The following is a 14,871-nucleotide window of genomic DNA, read 5'->3' as shown; positions in this document are numbered from 1 at the left end:
AGCAACAAGCTGGGATAAACAAGGTATAAAACTGTAGTTCACCTTTCCCATGAAGCTTTGGAGTTCCTTCACAGTTCGCGGAGTCAGCATCGTGAGGATAACTTGGGTCTTGGATGGGCCCACTTTGATTCCCTCAGCAGTCACCTTTCGAACTCCTGTGTGGGTCGTCCGAGCTTTTGATTTGACTACTATATCATCCACGAAATCTTCAACTTTCTTATGCATCATGTCGTGGAAGATTGCCGTCATAGCGTGTTGATAGTCGCACCAGCATTCTTTAAACCGAAAGGTATAACAGTATAGTAAAAAATTCCAAGAGGAGTTATAAAGGCTGTCTTACTTGCGTCATGCTCATACATCCTTATTTTATTGTAGCCGTTATAACCGTCCATGAAGGAGAACATGCCGTGTCCGCTGGTGGCATCTACTAACATGTCGATGTTAGGTAGAGGAAAATCGTCTTTGGGGCGGCATTTGTTCAAGTCTCTTAAATCCACGCAACACCGGATCTGTCCGTTTTTCTTTATCACCGGAACTACATTAGACAACCAGGTCGGATGATTAATGGGTTTAATGAAGCCAGCAGCTAGCAACTTCTTAATCTCAGTCTTGATTTGCTCTTCTACCTCGTGCCTGAACTGCCTCGGAGATTGTTTGACCGGCTTGGATCCAGGTACGATATGTAGATGATGGGTGACCAATCTTTCATCTAAACCGGGCATTTCTTCATACGTCCAAGCGAATATGTTCTGGTACTCTTCGATAAGTTCCATGAGATTCGTGTGTTCATCCGTACAAAAGGTTGAGCTGATGGAGATAATCCTAGGAGATTCCTCATTCTCGATGTTAACGATTTCAAGTTCATCAGTTGTGGAGTTGGTGCCATCTTGCAGCTGTCGTGGAGCATCTAACACTTCTTCTTGCGGCTCGTCGTTGTTGTAGCATTCCATTGGGTGGAGAGACTGGGTAGAAGTCTCCCCTACTAATTGCTAACGGAGGCGTCAGTATAGGGTTTTCCCTTTCTGGTCACGGCTTTCCACAAAAGTTCGTTCCCTCTTAGTGTGAGCGTGGGTTGTGGCTTCACCGGATGAAGAAGAACGCCTTGTCAGCAAAGATACATCGTGGGGCTTAGCCCTCAATGATGCAAGTCGGTCCTCCTCCTGTATTGACGCCCACGTGAGGAATGAGATGCAATGAACTTTGTCTGATTCTTCCCGCAGAGCTTCTCTTGGTTCAGACAATTCCACTCTACATATCGGTCCGTATGGAGACAACGACGCAGGAACACGAACGACTTCTTTATTCAGCATAGTCTTCAGGCACTGATGATACGTCGAAGGGACAATCCTATTGTCATGAAGCCACGGTCTCCCCAGTATCATATGGTAGTCTGGCTCCTTTTCTATGACTTCGAATTTTACCTTTGACTGGACATGTCCTACATGTTAGAGCATAGCTCGGTCAACCTCGCATGCGTTGCTATATCAAGCATGTTTGTTAATGTTAGTGATCAAAACTATAAAGTCTTGATTTCTAGCCTATTATCTAAGTCTCGGACTAGGATAGGAAAAGTGTAGTTCATCTCAAGGACTTCATGGTGATTCAACGACAACGACGAAGATCTACACCAAGGAACATGGAACTTCATCAACAAAAAGGTATGTGAAGACTTGAACTTATCTATCACTCGAAAGTCTATCTATTCTTCTCCTGCTTCTTATGAGACAAAAGTCGTATGCTTTATAGACTAGATCATATACACCTGATATTTCGAGATGGGTATTTATTGCTTATCTTTTACTCGAAATCATGTGTTGGTAAAGCGTTTCGCTTTGATCAGGTTTATCTTCACCTAGTGACGAAAGTCATGAAAGTTTCAATCACTTTGAAAATTTCTCTGACGAGAAAGGTATGTTGTTCTTCACGACTGAATATCCCCCTTGGAGAATGTTTCAATGATTTAAATGAGAGTTTAGATTATATAACCACATATTCCTTGAACCGAAGTTTTTGAACTTTGTTGATCAAGATAAATTGGTAGGATTGTGGAATTGGCTTGCCAAGTCCGCGAACTGACGGAAGTTCTCGACCGAGAATTTCTACTGGGATTCCCAAAACTCGTTTGTGTGCTAAGTTTGTGAACTCAGTCCGCGAACCCAGTCCGCGAACTGGCGGAAGTTCTCGACCCGAGAATTTCTGCTGAGTTTGGAAAACTCAACCGATTAACTTAAGTCCGCGAACTTGTTTGTGAACTTAAGAGGTTATGATCTAAAGATGTGCTCTAAACATGAAACATTAATTATTAAGGAATGCTTTATGAAAACCGTGGCTATAATGTTCATGAGCCGATTCTAATCGAATCGAATCATCTTTGTTTCAATTGTGTCTTGTGTAGTTACATAAGATCTCATAGCAATTGAAAAACTCTTAACTAGTTCATTTGAGTCAATTGAACTAGTAATGGTGAAGAAGAACATGATTAATATGAGATGCTCATATGTTGACCTTTTGGGTTATCATGTTGAACCAACATACGTGTACTCGTTTGGGCATGGTTTTCTCAAACCAAGTAAACGTGTACCCAAATGTGTGTGACAAGCTATGTCTTTCGATCTAACGATTGAGAGATATTGGCTTGAATCTAAATCAGCTTTTCATCTAACGGTGAATAAGGATTGCTTTGTACCTAAGGCAAAACCCTGATTTGAAAGGCTATATAAAGGAGACATCTAGCATTGAGCAAACCTAATTCCCACACGTCTGTGTGCTACTAGTGCTCTCGCTAGAGTCGATATCCATTAACTCTTGAGTTTATTCTCTAAACTCGAGTTAACGACTTAAATGGGATTGTGAAGCCAGACCGATACTACTTTTATCGTAGTTGTATGATCTGATCTTGCATCTTCTATCGTACGAGTACAATCAATTGATTGGCTTGAGATCGTGAGAGTTCTCCGATAGGCAAGAGAAAGAAGTCACAAACATCTTCGTCTCACTGTTTGTGATTCCTCGACAATCCGCTTGTGTAGTCAGGAAGGATTGTAGAGAGGTGATTGATTAATCTAGGTTGTTCTTCGGGAATATAAGTCTGGATTATCAATTGGTTCCGGTTACCTTGATTTTATATCTAAAGACGGAAAAAAACCTAGGGTTTATCTGTGGGAGACAGATTTATCCTTCGATAGACTTTTCTGTGTGAGACAAATTCGTTTATTATCAAGCCTGTGATTTTGGGTTGCAGCAACTCTTAGTTGTGGGTGAGATCAGCTAAGGGAATCAAGTACGCAGTGTCCTGCTGGGATCAGATGCGTAGGAGTACAAATGTACCTTGTATCAGTGGGAGATTGGTAGGGGTTCAACTATAGATCAGTCTGAAGTTAGTTTGCAGTATGCTAGTGTCTGTAGCGGCTTAATACAGTGTGTATTCAATCTGGACTAGGTCCCGGGGTTTTTCTGCATTTGCGGTTTCCTCGTTAACAACACTTCTGGTGTCTGTGTTATTTCTTTTCCGCATTGTATTTTATATAATAGAAACAGGTTGTGTGTTCGTGATCATCAATTGGAAATCCAACCTTTGGTTGTTGATTGATATTGATTGATCCTTGAACATTGGTCTTTGGTACCGTCCAAGTTATTCCTTGTATTTGATAAAGAATCGCTATTGATTTTAGCTTGAGTAGAAATCAAATCAAGAAAAAGATATTAACTCCTTGAGATATTTTTATCTAGATTGAGTCTGACTGTCTAGTTGATTCTCTAGCAAAGTAGTTCGGAGTTAGTCCATACAGATTGCTAAGCGAAATATTGGGTGGTGTTGTTAGACCCCCGCTTTTTCAATTGGGATCAGAGCAGGCAAACACGTTTGAGACCTCATCAATATGTGTTTGTAGCGATCTGACTCTATGGTCAAGAGTATTATCTCTGATAAACGCATCACCAATAAAAAAAAATTCTCTCTCGCCTAAATATATTAAAGAGAAAAGTTCAATCTCGAATATAGAGAAACCTTGTGGTTCGACGAGACAAACAAACAATGACATGTGTGTTCATGATTACCCTTCGAAAGAGACCTTCTCTTCTAATGGATGGGATACAACTGAATAGAGTAAAGTGATTCTAAATCTTGTTAGAATTCAAGCTGTTAGAATGAATCGGTTAAAACACCATGTCAATGTTCTTCTTGGTATTGTAAGAGATTGCAAAGTCCATGGCAACACTGAAGATCAGTTTTCATGCTTGACTCTTGAGGCCAGCCTCAAAAAGGATGCCTTGGATATTGAACACCGCTTGAATAAACTCTCCATTCAAGGATGTTCAAAGCAATCTAATGTACCAAGAACTTCTGATGCTTTACATTCAGAAGTAAATACATATGTTCTTAATGTTTCCTCCAATCTTGAACTTGGGACATTCTGTAAAAGAGACCACACTTCTGATGATGATATTAAGACTACTTCCTCCAATCATTCCTATGATCAAAAATTATGTCTTGTTTGTGAGACCAGATGTTCTGTTAGACAAAAGAGAAACTCCAAGTTGAATAAAGACTCCTTAGCTCAACTTCAACACACCCTAGATTTGATTCTCAAAGGTGTGACTGACATCCGTAGGATTGTACCAATTGGTTTTCGTACATATCCTGTGTATGTTACCAGGAAAGTCAGTACAATGAGTTCCTCTAATGTTCAAGGGCAGAGTAGACGTCTTAATAATCATCGTCCTAAGGAAGTTCGACGCCTTGTCTCTAAATGCAACATTGTTCCTGTTGAGAAAATCATTCCAGAAGAAAGGATAATTGATAATATAAGAAAAGAGATTAAAGATGTAATTGTAAGGTACAAAGAGCTTGTCAACAGATTATCTTCTTCTTCTTGTCAAGGAACTTCTGGTAAGAACTCCAACTATGTCTCTTATTTTGATGACAGTAAATTTTATGATAATTTCTCATGTCAAACAGGATCCCTCTTTAATCCTAAGAGGAAAGACAAACTTAACGAAAGACATAAACCTCATAATGAGCCTGTGGCTCGTACTTGTGCTAATTAATCACAAGGTTCGAGATCTTACTCATAAAATCCTGCTGAGTAAGTTGTGTTAATAACAGGTAAGCTTGTTGCTTGCATCTGTTAAGTTAAGATGTTTTCTTATCGTCCATAGCTAAACTTGTGTTGACAGATCCGCTAAGATCAAGTATTGGTTAAGTCAAAAGAAGATGTTGCATATTGTCTTAAAACTTGTTTTAGGTCATGTTTTCAATTTGTTTGAAGGACTTTATTTCTTGGGTATTCGTTGTACTCGAACGGATCTCGTTCTGGCCCGAGTCAACAGTTTATTTGAAACCCTAAATTGTTGTCCCCAAGGATAAATATATAACCTCTTAGGGTTACAAGTCACGTACGTGTACTCCGGGTAGTTTTGGATTTTTGAGAATGTCTTCCTCCTCTTATTGCTATGGTGGTTTTGGAAAAGGACTCCTTGACAAAGGTATTGAGGTTGATTCCAAGAAGAAGAGAACTCTTGTATATGAAGATCATCCCAATGCCTCATGCTTCTTTGCATATTCTCATGAAGATGCTGAAAAAGATGATATGATCTCTGCTGAAGTTGTTCATGATTTTCTTAAGTACTTTGGGGAAGCAAAACTGCAGCTTGTTGATACTCTTAAAGGTCTTGATAAGGTGAAAACTGAGTTGGAAAAGGTTGTGTATGACCTTGGTCTCATAAAATCTCAAATCAAGGATCTTCGAAAAGAGAATCATCTCTCTGTTGATGATGAGAAGGCTGTAGATCACAAGCTCATTGACTTCATGTCTCGTGAGGATCCTGAACCTCCCGTTTTCCTGTTCGCTGTTGAGGATACGCCGGAATCCGTTTAAGCTTGTTATCTATCTTATGTGCCTAATAAGTCTTCTTTTTGGATTAGTTGGAAGAATAACTAGTGCTTTGAATAGCGATGATTGTGACTACACATAACTATTTTTGTTTTCATCTTCTTATGTTTATTTTTTAGGTTTATTGTTTTTTAAATTCTAAAAATATTTGGAGGATGATGATTATTGCAGTATTTTCTTGGTTTGTTATATTGCAATATTTTTATGGGATACGTATTGTTTGCGTCCGTGAACTTGAAGGTCCCATATTGCGGTCAAAAGTAAAGTCGTCCATGAATTGGTATTCGTATTGATGAAAGGACGAATGGACTCTTGACATATATAAAAGTTATGCCTATGTAATCATGAATTTGATGGAAAATAGGATTAAATCTTTTGTGTGACAAGGATAAAGTCTATTATGTTGTTATGCATATAATGATGCAAAAATAGAATAGATCCTTGTATGTTAACCACGATATTGATCTTCATTGATCCATCTTGCTATGTTTTACCATGAAGGCTCCATTGTGTGTCTTATGTTGAGCACCTTCCAGCTAAGTCGACTAACCTTGGCTTTGTTGGTTGTTCCGTAAGATGCTATATGTTGAGCATTATGAACTAAAATAATCAACCTTGGTTATTTAGTTTTGTACTCCATAAGTTTCCTTCTTATGTTGAGTACATGTGCGGTTAAGATGGTCATGTTCCATGATAATCTTAGTCGGGGTTCCATAATCTCTTATGTTGAGCCCAAAATAATTAAATTGATTACTTCGGTAATTAGTTTGGTTGTTTGCTTTTCAATTAGATTAATTATAGGCTCTCTTGTAATTAATCTAGTTGAATTTTCATATATTCCACAAGCTCTTGTGTTGAGTATATGAACCGCTACACTATTATTTTCTATTGGTTAATGTAGTCACGTATTCCGAAAGGTTTTCCTTATGTTGAGTACTTGAGTGGTTAAGTTAGTCACCTCCATATGATTAACTTAGTCGTAGCCTGTTGCTCCATGAGTTTACTTATGTTGAGCAATTTCAATTAAAAATCACTTTTATGGTTCTGATTTAATTGTATATTCCAATTAGAATATTCATGGGTTTACTTGTGAGTACTTTGGTTGAGTTTTGGATATAAAAAAGCATTCACATGGTTTTTGGTGTCCAAATAAAAATCCTTCTTTTCTTTCGAAATTAAGGTCGCTCTTGTTGTTCCTTTGGGAATGACATCAAATGGGGGAGAGTTCTTTTGAACTTGTTCTTAATGGTAATATCTTGCGGGGAGTGCGGCTGTGGAATTTTATAGGGGTTATCTTGCGTCTTAAAACTCCTTGATGAATGCTGTTAGCTTCGGCTATAAGATTGCATCTAAATTAAGATGATATGTTGTCTTTATTTTGGTCATGAAATATCTCTTGTGGAAATTTCATTATGAACCCATTCTTGTAACCTTGCCAATTTTATTGACAAAAAGGGGGAGAAATATTGTAGGTCACACTACAAATGCATATGGTTTTCGGATCATTGTGTAAGGGGGAGTGGTTTCCATGATCGAGATGGAGTATTGACTAGGGGGAGTGATACATATCACCATAGTATTATTGTTAAAGTCGTGATGCAATTGGACTTTGATGTTCATAATAATACTATGACATTGTATAATAATGATCGAGAATCTCGATTTCTCTCATTGTTATAGCTACGGATCTTCAACAACGGTGACACAAAACTTACAACCGTTGGGATCATTGGAGTACTTGGAAGGACGAAGATTTCAAGGAACGTTGAAGATTGGACTATGGAATAGGTGCCACTAAAGTTTATCTTTTTTGTATTCCATATGTATTAATAGTTTTGTCACTAAAATTGACAAAGGGGGAGATTGTTAGAGCATAGCTCGGTCAACCTCGCATGCATTGCTATATCAAGCATGTTTGTCAATGTTAGTGATCAAAACTATAAAGTCTTGATTTCTAGCCTATTAGCTAAGTCTCGGACTAGGATAGGAAAAGTGTAGTTGAGATCAAGGACTTCATGGTGATTCAACGACAACGACGAATATCTACACCAAGGAACATGGAACTTCATCAAAAAAAAGGTATGTGAAGATTTGAACTTATCTATCACTCGAAAGTCTATCTATTCTTCTCTTACTTCTTATGAGACATAATTCGTATGCTATATAGACTAGATCATATACACCTGGTATTTTGAGCTGAGTATTTATTGCTTATCTTTTACTCGAAATCATGTGTTGGTAAAGCGTTTCGCTTTGATCAGGTTTATCTTCACCTAGTGACGAAAGTCATGAAAGTTTCAATCACTTTGGAAATTTCTCTGACGAGAAAGGTCTGTTGTTCTTCACGACTGAATATCCCTCTTTGAGAATGTTTCAATGATTTAAATGAGATTTTAGATTATATAACCATGTATTCCTTAAACCGAAGTTTTCGAACTTTGTTGATCAAGAGAAATTGGTAGGATTGTGGAATTGGCTTGCCAAGTCCGCGAACTGACGGAAGTTCTCGACCGAGAATTTCTACTGGGATTTCCAAAACTCGTTTGTGTGCTAAGTCCGTGATCTCAATCCGCGAACCCATTGTGCGAACTGGCGGAAGTTCTCGACCCGAGAATTTCTGCTGAGTTTGGAAAACTCAACCGATTAACTTAAGTCCGCGAACTTGTTTGTGAACTTAAGAGGTTATGATCTAAATATGTGCTCTAAACATGAAACATTAATTATTAAGGAATGTTTTATGCAAACCGTGGCTATAATGTTCATGAGCCGATTCTAATCGAATCGAATCATCTTTGTTTCAATTGTGTCTTGTGTAGTTATATAAGATCTCATAGCAATTGAACAACTCTTAACTAGTTCATTTGAGTCAATTGAACTAGTTATGGTGAAGAAGAACATGATTAATATGAGATGCTCATATGTTGACCTTTTGGGTTATCATGTTGAACCAACATACGTGTACTCGTTTGGGCATGGTTTTCTCAAACCAAGTAAACGTGTACCCAAGTGTGTGTGACAAGCTATGTCTTTCGATCTAACGGTTGAGAGATATTGGCTTGAAACTAAATCAGGTTTTCATCTAACGGTGAATAAGGATTGCTTTGTACCTGAGGCAAAACCCTGATTTGAAAGGCTATATAAAGGAGACATCTAGCATTGAGAAAACCTAATCCCCACACGTCTGTGTGCTACTAGTGCTCTCGCTAGTGTCGATCTCCATTAACTCTTGAGTTTCTTCTCTAAACTCGACTTAAAGACTTCATTGGGATTGTGAAGCCAGACCGATACTACTTTTATCGTAGTTGTATGATCTGATCTTGCATCTTCTATCGTACGAGTACAATCGATTGATTGTCTTGAGATCGTGAGAGTTCTCCGATAGGCAAGAGAAAAAAGTCACAAACATCTTCGTCTCACTGTTTGTGATTCCTCGACAATCCGCTTGTGTAGTCAGGAAGGATTGTGGAGAGGTGATTGATTAATCTAGGTTGTTCTTCGGGAATATAAGTCTGGATTATCAATTGGTTCCGGTTACCTTGATTTTATATCTAAAGATGGAACAAAACCTAGGGTTTATCTGTGGGAGACAGATTTATCCTTCGATAGACTTTTCTGTGTGAGAAAGATTCGTTTATTATCAAGTCTGTGATTTTGGGTTGCAGCAACTCTTAGTTGTGGGTGAGATCAGCTAAGGGAATCAAGTACGCAGTGTCCTGCTAGGATCAGAGGCGTAGTACAACTGTACCTTGTATCAGTGGGAGATTGGTAGGGGTTCAACTATAGATCAGTCTGAAGTTAGTTTGCAGTATGCTAGTGCCTGTAGCGGCTTAATACAGTGTGTATTCAATCTGGACTAGGTCCCGGGGTTTTTCTGCATTTGCGATTTCCTCATTAACAACACTTCTGGCGTCTGTGTTATTTCTTTTTCGCATTGTATTTTATATAATAGAAACAGGTTGTGTCTTCGTGATAATCAATTAGAAATCCAACCTTTGGTTGTTGATTGATATTGATTGATCCTTGAACATTGGTCTTTGGTACCGTCCAAGTTATTCCTTGTATTTGATAAAGAATCGCTATTGATTTTAGCTTGACTAGAAATAAAATCAAGAAAGAGATATTAACTCCTTGAGATATTTTTATCTAGATTGAGTCTGACGGTCTAGTTGATTCTCCAGCAAAGCAGTTCGGAGTAAGTCCATACAGATTGCTAAGAGAAATATTGGGTGGTATTGTTAGACCCCCGCTTTTTCAATTGGGATCAGAGCAGGCAAACACATTTGAGACCTCATCAATCTGTGTTTGTAGCGATCTGACTCTATGGTCAAGAGTATTATCTCTGATAAACGATTCACCAGTAATAAAAATTCTCTCTCGTCTAAATCTATTAAAGAGAAAAGTTCAATCTCGAATATAGAGAAACCTTGTGGTTCGACGAGACAGACAAACAATGACATGTGTGTTCATGATTACCCTTCGAAAGAGACCATCTCCTCTAATGGATGGGATACAAATGAAGAGAGTAAATTGATTCTAAATCTTGTTAGAATTCAAGATGTTAGAATGAATCAGTTAAAACACCATGTCAATATTCTTCTTGGTATTGTAAGAGATTGCAAAGTCCATGGCAACACTGAAGATAAGTCTTTATGCTTGACTCTTGAGGCCAGCCTCGAAAAGGATGCCTTGGATATTGAACACCACTTGAATAAACTCTCCATTCAAGGATGTTCAAAGCAATCTAATGTACCAAGAACTTCTGATGCTTTACATTCAGAAGTAAATACATATGTTCCTAATGTTTCCTCCAATCTTGAACTTGGGACATTCTGTAAAAGAGACAACACTTCTGATGATGATATTAAGACTACTTCCTCCAATCATTCCTATGATCAAAAAGTATGTCTTGTTTGTGAGACCAGATGTTCTGTTAGACAAAAGAGAAACTCCAGGTTGTATAAAGAATCCTTAGCTCAACTTCAACACAACTTAGATTTGATTCTCAAAGGTGTGACTGAAATCCGTAGGATTGTACCAATTGGTTTTCATACGTATCCTGTGTATGTTACCAGGAAAGTCAGTACAATGAGTTCCTCCAATGTTCAAGGGCAGAATAGACGTCTTAATAATCATCGTCCTAAGGAAGTTCGACGCCTTTTCTCTAAATGCAACATTGTTCCTGTTGAGAAAATCATTCCAGAATAAAGGATAATTGATAATATAAGAAAAGAGATTAAAGATGTAATTGTAAGGTACAAATAGCTTGTCAACAGATTATCTTCTTCTTCATGTCAAGGAACTTCTGATAAGAACTCCAACTATGTCTCTTACTTTGATGACATTAAATTTTATAATCATTTCTCATGTCAAAGAGGATCCCTCTCTAAGCCTAAGAGGAAATACAAACTTAACCAAAGACATAAACCTCGTAATGAGCCTGTGGCTCGTACTTGTGCTAATTAATCACAAGGTTCGAGATCTTACTCATAAAATTCTGCTGAGTAAGTTGTGTTAATAACAGGTATACTTGTTGCTTGCATCTGTTAAGTTAAGATGTTTTCTTATCGTCCATAGCTAAACTGGTGTTGACAGATCCGCTAAGATCAAGTATTGGTTAATTCAAAATAAGATGTTGCATATTGTCTTAAAACTTGTTTTTAGGTCATGTTTTCAATTTGTTTGAAGGACTTTATTTCTTGGGTATTCGTTGTACTCGAACGGATCTCGTTCTGGCCCGAGTCAACAGTTTATTTGAAACCCTAAATTGTTGTCCCCAAGGATAAATATCTAACCTCTTAGGGTTACAAGTCACGTACGTGTACTCCAGGTAGTTTTGGATTTTTGAGAATGTCTTCCTCCTCTTCTTGCTATGGTGGTTTTGGAAAAGGATTCCTTGACAAAGGTATTGAGGTTGATTCCAAGAAGAAGAGAACTCTTGTAGATGAAGATCATCCCAATGCCTCATGCTTCTTTGCATATTCTCATGAAGATGCTGAAAAGGATGATATGATCTCTGCTGAAGTTGTTCATGATTTTCTTAAGTACTTTGGGGAAGCAAAACTGCAGCTTGTTGATACTCTTAAAGGTCTTGATAAGGTGAAAACTGAGTTGGAAAAGGTTGTGTATGACCTTGGTCTCATAAAATGTCAAATCAAGGATCTTCGAAAACAGAATCATCTCTCTGTTGATAATGAGAAGGCTGTAGATCACAAGCTCATTGCCTTCATGTCTCGTGAGGATCCCGAACCTCCCGTTTTCCTGTTCACTGTTGAGGATACGCCGGAATCCGTTTAAGCTTGTTATCTATCTTATGTGCCTAATAAGTCTTCTTTTTGGATTAGTTGGAATAATAACTAGTGCTTTGAATAGCGATGATTGTGACTACACATAACTATTTTTGTTTTCATCTTCTTATGTTTATTTTTTAGGTTTATTGGTTTTTAAATTCTAAAAATATTTGGAGGATGATGATTATTGCAGTATTTTATTGGTTTGTTATATTGCAATATTTTTATGGGATATGTATTGTTTGCGTCCGTGAACTTGAAGGTCCCATATTGCGGTCAAAAGTAAAGTCGTCCATGAATTGGTATTCGTATTGATGAAAGGACGAATGGACTCTTGACATATATAAAATTTATTCCTATGCAATCATGAATTTGATGGAAAATAGGATTAAATCTTTTGTGTGACAAGGATAAAGTCTATTATGTTGTTATCCATATAATGATGCAAAAATAGAATAGATCCTTGTATGTTAACCACGGTATTGATCTTCATTGATCCATCTTGCTATGTTTTACCGTGAAGGCTCCATTGTGTGTCTTATGTTGAGCACCTTCCAACTAAGTCGACTAACCTTGGCTTTGTTGGTTGTTCCGTAAGATGCTATATGTTGAGAATTATGAACTAAATTAATCAACCTTGGTTATTTAGTTTTGTACTCCATAAGTTTCCTTCTTATGTTGAGTACATGTGCGGTTAAGATGGTCATGTTCCATGATAATTTTAGTCGGGGTTCCATAATCTCTTATGTTGAGCCCAAAATAATTAAATTGATTACTTCGGTAATTAGTTTGGTTGTTTGCTTTTCAATTAGATTAATTATAGGCTCTCTTGTAATTAATCTAGTTGAATTTTCATATATTCCACAAGCTCTTGTGTTGAGTATATGAACGAATACACTATCATTTTCTATTGATTAATGTAGTCACGTATTCCGTAAGGTTTTCCTTATGTTGAGTACTTGAGCGGTTAAGTTAGTCACCTCCATATGATTAACTTAGTCGTAGCCTGTTGCTCCGTGAGTTTACTTATGTTGAGCAATTTCAATTAAATTGATCACTTTTGTGGTTCTGATTTAATTGCGTATTCCAATTAGAATATTCATGGGTTTACTTGTGAGTATTTTGGTTGAGTTTTGGATATAAAAAATCATTCACATGGTTTTTGGTGTCCAAATAAAAATCCTTCTTTTCTTTCGAAATTAAGGTCGCTCTTGTTGTTCCTTTTGGAATGACATCAAATGGGGGAGATTTCTTTTGAACTTGTGCTTAATGGTAATACCTTGCGGGGAGTGCGACTGTGAAATTTTATAGGGGTTATCTTGCGTCTTAAAACTCCTTGATGAATGTTGTTAGCTTCGGCTATAAGACTGCGTCTAAATTAAGATGATACGTTGTCTTTCCTTTGGTCATGAAATGTCTCTTGTGGAAATTTCATTATGAACCCGTTCTTGTATCTTTGCCAATTTTATTGACAAAAAGGGGGAGAAATATTGTAGGACACACTACAAATACATATGGTTTTCGGATCATTGTGTAAGGGGGAGTGGTTTCCATGATCGAGATGGAGTATTGATTAAGGGGGAGTGATACATATCACCATAGTATTATTGTTAAAGTCGTGATGCAATTGGACTTTGATGTTCATAATAATACTTTGACACTGTATAATAATGATCGAGAATATCGATTTCTCTCATTGTTATAGCTACGGATCTTCAACAACGGTGATACTAAACTTACAACCGTTGGGATCATTGGAGTACTTGGAAGGACGAAGATTTCAAGGAACGTTGAAGATTGGACTATGGAATAGGTGCCACTAAAGTTTATCTTTTTTGTATTCCATATGTATTAATAGTTTTGTCACTAAAATTGACAAAGGGGGAGATTGTTAGAGCATAGCTCGGTCAACCTCGCATGCGTTGCTATATCAAGCATGTTTGTCAATGTTTGTGATCAAAACTATAAAGTCTTGATTTCTATCCTATTAGCTAAGTCTCGGACTAGGATAGGAAAATTGTAGTTGAGCTCAAGGACTTCATGGTGATTCAACGACAACGACGAAGATCTACACCAAGGAACCGTGGAACTTCATCAACAAAAAGGTATGTGAAGACTTGAACTTATCTATCACTCGAAAGTCTATCTATTCTTCTCTTACTTCTTATGAGACAAAATTCGTATGCTATATAGACTAGATCATATACACTTGATATTTCGAGTTGAGTATTCATTGCTTATCTTTTAATCGAAATCATGTGTTGGTAAAGCGTTTCGCTTTGATCAGGTTTATCTTCACCTAGTGACGAAAGTCATGAAAGTTTCAATCACTTTGGAAATTTCTCTGACGAGAAAGGTTTGTTGTTCTTCACGACTGAATATCACCCTCTGAGAATGTTTCAATGATTGAAATGAAAGTTTAGATTATATAACCATGTATTCCTTGAACCGAAGTTTTCGAACTTTATTGATCAAGAGAAATCGGTAGTATTGTGGAATTGGCTTGCCAAGTCCGCTAACCCAGTCTGCAGACTCAGTCCGCGAACTGACAGAAGTTCTCGGCCGAGAATTTCTGATGGGACTTCCAAAACTCGTTTGTGTACTAAGTCCGCGAACCTAGTCCGCGAACTTGCGGAAGTTCTCGACCCGAGATTTTATACTGAGTTTGGAAAACTCAACCGGTTAACTTAAGT

This window comes from Papaver somniferum, chromosome 7 (assembly GCF_003573695.1).
Source record: "Papaver somniferum cultivar HN1 chromosome 7, ASM357369v1, whole genome shotgun sequence".
NCBI classification, from domain to species: Eukaryota; Viridiplantae; Streptophyta; class Magnoliopsida; order Ranunculales; family Papaveraceae; genus Papaver; species Papaver somniferum.
This window is presented reverse-complemented; position numbering follows the sequence as displayed.